Here is a 6,073-nt window from a genome sequence, read left to right on the forward strand (position 1 = left end):
AATTATCAGCACAAATTTCACTTTCTGTTTGTATTTTCCAGCTCCAGACAAAGAGAAACTAGTGGTGGATTAATTTTGCTGTGCTCCTGGGGATAGGATGTGCTAGGATTCATTTTACATTGATCCTTCTCAAGCTCTTCAGCAGACAGAGCTATAACCCATGAAGTCAAGATCTGCCTTCCCATGCTCCAAAGTGTTACAGAGGAAGGAAGCCACGAAGCCAAAGCTGTTAAGAGGCTTCTCCTTGAACAAATAGTTGCCTTAATAAGTGCTCTGGGCTCATTGCCTTTAAAAGTGTTTTTCAGTCTTGCCTCAACCACTACCTGCTGTCAGAGTAATATGTAGAATAATGGAGTGAGGAGAAGTAGATCTGTATCTCACATACACATCCCAAAACCAGACTTAAAATGAGTTAGAAGTTTTTAAATATTAGTTTCTTGCTATTTTTTTCTGTCTGCATACCATTAATTTATATTTGTCTCCCAAAAGCATTATTGTCTTGCAAAACAGCTCCTGTACTGGGTCTTATTTGTACACCACCTCTTGCATGGCACAACAGCCATTTGAGAACTAAAATTCAACAGGGCAGAAGCGGAAATGATGGGACTTTAGTGTGCTTACACTGGTCTTGACCCATCTTTCAGGTGACACCAGAGTTCGCATCATGGAGCAACAGCACTGTGGATACCTTGAAAAGAAGCAGGGTGCTCAGCTGCAGGCAAATTCTTCCTCTCTGGGAAGTGCTTTACTGTATTCTAAACATCAAAGGGATATTTGTGCTGTTCCATGGGCTAAGAAAATGGGAAAACAGTGTAGAACTTTGTCACCTTCCCAACTGCCCTCCTGCATCAGGAGGCTGTTCATGGTGGCCACCTCCTCTTCCTCCTCCTGTGCCTGAAGACAGCAGTGTGAAAGTGCATAACCTGCACTAGGGCACCTTCCCAAACCCACGGAAATGCTCATTTGGCAAATGGCCTCTCACCTTCCCCACCTCCCTTGATTCAAATGCCCTAAATCTCCAGGCAGGGCCTGTTGTGCTGGATACCAGAAGGCGAGGGAGGACCACAGGAGGCAGCAGCCTTCATGCCCACATGAGAGCTTGCAGAAGAACATGTGGGATCAGCTATTAAATACACACACAAACAAAGCAAAAGGTTGAAAATGCCATTTTGCAGCCTCCTGGCAGGAGCCACCATGTTGACAGGGAGCAACAGCATCAGACAGGGGCAGAGCCCAAACCTTTTTTTTTTACACACACATCCTACCTACTTTAGGTAGTGACTTAGAAATCAGAAAAAAGACTTGATAGTTTAATATTTAAACAACTTATTTAATGTTCAGGACATCATGTTAACGATTTGTGTATTGCAACAATAATCAAGAGGAGTAGAAGCTTGCTTGCAATTAGCCCCTTCTCCTGTCACACTCTACAGAATCTCAGGCTCATGGCTTCTAATTTTAGACAAATGCTTGCTTTAAAATCCAATTTAAATTTTGTTTTAAAAATAAAATCCACAAATACTTGTGTTCCCATGGCTGTGTATAAAAAGTTTCCCGAATGACAGGAGGTGAGTCTGTGACAGCCCCCAGTGAAGAGCTGCTGCCTTCCCTCCTCCTTGGCCATTCACCCTTTCTGCTCTTCTTTCCCCTCCTCCATGATGCCCAGACAGCTGCAGCCCTGTCCCTGCTGTCCTCAGGGAGAAACATTTCATTTCTGGGTGCCACAATAAGCAAGACAGCTGCTGTGCCCCTTATGGCTTCTGTCCATGAACCATAGAGTGTCCTATAAATGTTGAAGGAGGACACTTATTCCAAAAATTTGTATACCTGTCAGGGAAAATAGAGGCAAAGCCAGAAAATTATACATCCAGACTGGATTTGAAGTGTTCAAGTGGTGAGAAAATAGCCTGGCTGGTCCTGCTGCTGCTCCCCAGCCCTCACCCCAAACCAGATTTAAACCTATTGAACTATAATCCCCTCCTCTTACCTCTTCATTCTTGCTCTTGAATAATCTGCATTGTGCTAGGACTAATCCCAGCCAGAGGCCTGTTGTGCTGGAGATCGTGTTTACAAAGCCAAGACCTGTGTCACACAGAGCTTTAAACCTCACTTTAATTTTGGTGCAAATTATTCAAAACAAAGTGTTCACAGCACTGCCCAATAAGCTGAGGAATTCCGTCAGGAATTTGTGTTACGTTGAAAAATGGAGACAGACCTTTTTTCCTTCCTTTAAATAAAAGTAAAACAAGAACCTCATCACCATGAACAGCAGCTGGACCGTTTTTAAGGCAGCAAAGAGTCTTTGACTGATCGCCCTGTGTGCATCAAATCTCAGCTGAGCTGCGGTGGAGCCCTGAGCAACAACATCCACAGCAGAGCACAGCGCCTGTGCCTCCTCAACATCTTTATTAATGATGTACAGCCCAGCCCCTGCTGCTCGCCAGAGCTTCCCACCAGATTTATGGCCAATTTCCAGACCCTCCCAGAGCCCTTAATTGATGATAACAACGGGGTTCCTGCCCGAGTGTCCCACCTCAGGGGCAGGGCAGCGTGGCCAGCAGGTTACAGCACAGGAGGTTTGCCACGGTCCTACCAGCGCAGGCAGGAGAAGTCCCAGGGAAGCAAGTGTCTCCCAGATAACAAGCTGCAAAGTTGCTTTTTCAGCTTTTGTAAAGTGGAGGTGGCTTTTTTTTTTAGCCTCTGCAGAGCATTTTTCAGGGCTGTAAAGGAGCAGTTTTGTCACTGACTCCTGCAAGGTGTCCCCAGGAGGGTGGCTGCAAAACTGCCGAAGTCTGAGCTAAGCCCTTTCATCTCCCACCAAGTCATTGCAATCCAGTTCTTAGAGGGTAATCTCTTTTTCCCTTTTTTCAGCATGACTTGACTGTATCTAAACCTCCCCAAATTCCCACCTCAGCTCCAGCTTTCTGTTACATTTACCTGTTTTTTCTTGCTATGTTTTTCACTTTTGGTGGAAGGTTCCAAAAGTGGTGTTCCCAGGGGACCAGGGGCTTTTCCCACACCAGGAACTGCAGAAGTGGTGATGTGATGGTTCAAAGCTTCCTTGGGCAAAGTGATAGAAAATTATCAATATTTTCCTAATTCTTGGGGAAGGAGGAGGGTCAACAGAATGGCTGCCTTGGACTTGGGTCTGTTTTTAGGACACAGTCCCTTGGGAGGCAGTTCCTGATGGGCAGAGGAGTTCAGGAAGGCTGGATATTCTTCAAGAAAGAAACTCTAAAGGTGCAGAACAGGCCGTCTCTCTGTGCCAAAGATGAGCCAGTGGGGAAGACTGGCCTGGCTGAACTAGAAGGGTGTTGTGAGGTTACAGAGAGAGAAAATTAGAGGAGCCAAAGCCCAACTAGAGCCTAACCTGGCTATTGCTGTGGAAGGTGCTACAAAATGTTTCTATAAATACATTACAAATAAAAGGAGGGATAAGGAGAGTGACCATCCTTTATTGGATGGGAGGAGAAACTTAAGAGGATGAGGAAAAAGCTCAGGTACTTAATTAGACCTTCTTTTCCTCAGTCTCTAATAGTGAGACCAGTTGTTCAGCAGGCACCCACCCCCTGAGCTGGAAATCAGGGACAAGGAGCAGGATGAAGTCCCCATAATTCAAGAGGAAATGATCAGTGACCACTTGGACACTCATATACTGTGGGGGAAATGGTGAATCAAAACTATTTAATAGGAAATGATCCTTTCCAGTACTTTTTTTAGCCATCCTAATAGAACTTCTTTGTTAGTAATATTTTATTAAATTTGACAAGGTGATAACAAAAGGCTATAGAAAGGTATTCAGCTTTATTATAACCTACAATACTTTTCCATAAAGGTTAAAATGGACTCACCACTCCTAATAATTAAATGGCAGTACTTCTGCTCAGAATATTCAAACCCTATAGTCCTGCCCTTTCAAGAAGAATCCTTCAGTTTACATTCTGTCCCACTCCACTCTTCCATGGTTTTCCCCATCAAAAGGCTACATTTGCAGAAATTTAGGGATATCTTCTCTTTTCTCCCAAAGTACTACTGGATACACTACAGTAAAATACAAAATAAAATCTACTGATCAAGACAATTTGAAAGCTGACAACATATTTTGTTCCCTAACTATATATCCAAATTATCTCCAAAGTATTGTAGTCTTCTCTTGGAGCTGATAAGCCATTTAAAATGCATTATACTGGTGACAGACAAGCTGGCATTTGCTACAAGCATTTTTATGATTCAGTGGTTTGCAGAGAGAGTAGAAAACTAAGTAGCAGATTTACAGTATAACAAAATAAAAGCAGAGATCTCATCTGCCTGATGAACGACTAAAGCAGCTTTCATCTCCAGATTTGCAGATAGTTTGCCTGAAGGTGGAGAACTTATTGCCTCGGATGTGATAATGGTACCCCCAAGCTACAATCACACTGCATCTGCTGAAGACTGTACACATGCAGGGGGTGGAGAGATTCCTAACTCTGGGGCAGCTTCCATCTAAGCAAGACATGTAAGTGCAATAAATTTGAAAGAAAAAGGACCCCCAGTGTGAAGAGAAGTGCCCATAAATGTATATTGGGCCCAGCCCTGCCTGGCTGGCTGCTCTGTGCAGCCCTTGGCTCTGTGGTGAAGGTGCCACAGCAGACGTGGGGCTTTTCAGAAATAAACAAATTCAAGGGCAACTGCAGCTGAAAGGCCATTACATACATAGAATTTGGCATCAACAGGCAGGCAGATAGAGCGTTCCTGGCTGTCTTATGCCTTAGCAAACAGATATTAGATAATGCCTCCTTCTTGGCCAAGCAATGAGTCAGTGGTTGAGATGAAGGGGGAGCTTTCTTGACTTCCATTCTCCACATCTGACCAGAGATCATGCCAGCTGTCTACACCCACACATTTGAAAAGGTCACAACATGTGCTTGTCCCTCAGCACCAAGGGACACACTCAGCCCACCTTCCACTAAGGGTTAACCAGGCTGTTTTGAGTTAAAATGTCCTAGATGGTGAGAGAGTGATAAAAAATTCAGAGCGTCCCAGCATCCTCTTATTCTGCCTCTCCATCACCTCTAATCTTTCATCTCCCACTGTTTGGGCTTAGAATCATGAACTCACAGAATTGTTCAGGCTGGAAAAGACCTGTAAGATCATCAAGTCCAACCAGTTCCCTTTTCTGTACCCTACAGAAAAGCTCATACAAGTCAGTTCCCTTCCCACAAAGGAAATGGCCATGAAGCACTGTCAGATCTGGGCTTATACTAAGCCTTCTGAGGCCAGTGAAAATACTGGACAAAACCATTGCATTTTCTATGCACAGACTTTTTGGTGCTTTCCGTATGATTTTTAAACCATGAGTAATGTCAGTTTTCAAAGATTTGTCCTATATTTGAACCTTGCTCACAGTCACTCGCTTGCTTAGCTGTAAACATGATTTTAACAAAGCCATTTCAACATCTTAGTTAATTTAGTTCTGAGGCCTTTCTCTTCCAGAGTGTGTAATTAAACTAAAAGAGCCTGGAAAAACCCCTTACAGTAAATAATTTACAAGTTCCTCCCTGGGGACATTTTTTAATTATAACTCCACTGGTCAGATCTTACTGAATAGTCTGAGATAGCATTCCCCGCTGAGATCCTGAAATATAATTAACTTATTCCTCTGGTAATGGTGTTTTTCCTTAGTCTATCTATTTCTTATGCAGGGCAGGCAGATTTGTTTATAAACAAAGTGGAGATTGATAGACGCTTTGTCACGAGAACAGCAATAATGGCAATCGCTGCGCCAGACGGGGGCACGTCCATTTGAGGAAAGATGATACTGTTTTGAAGCAATTTTTATAAATCCTACCCTGACAATCCAGCATGGAGAGATAGAAGAGAGCAACCAGACAGCCCTGATTCCTCTCAGTCTTGGCAGGCTGCCTCGCTCCCCGAGTGCCACTTCATGCATAGCAAACGTAAATAATCCTGACGCGCCCCCCACCCCCCTAACCTTTGTGCTTCAGGAACACTGCTATATACTATCAAACTGACAGGGATTTCATGTTCTGTGGCAAAAAGAAAAACCCTGAGCGACAGCAGCAAGGCTGGG

The sequence above is a fragment of the Pyrgilauda ruficollis genome, unplaced genomic scaffold (assembly GCF_017590135.1).
Source record: "Pyrgilauda ruficollis isolate IOZ18807 unplaced genomic scaffold, ASM1759013v1 scaffold23, whole genome shotgun sequence".
In the NCBI taxonomy this organism is placed as follows: domain Eukaryota; kingdom Metazoa; phylum Chordata; class Aves; order Passeriformes; family Passeridae; genus Pyrgilauda; species Pyrgilauda ruficollis.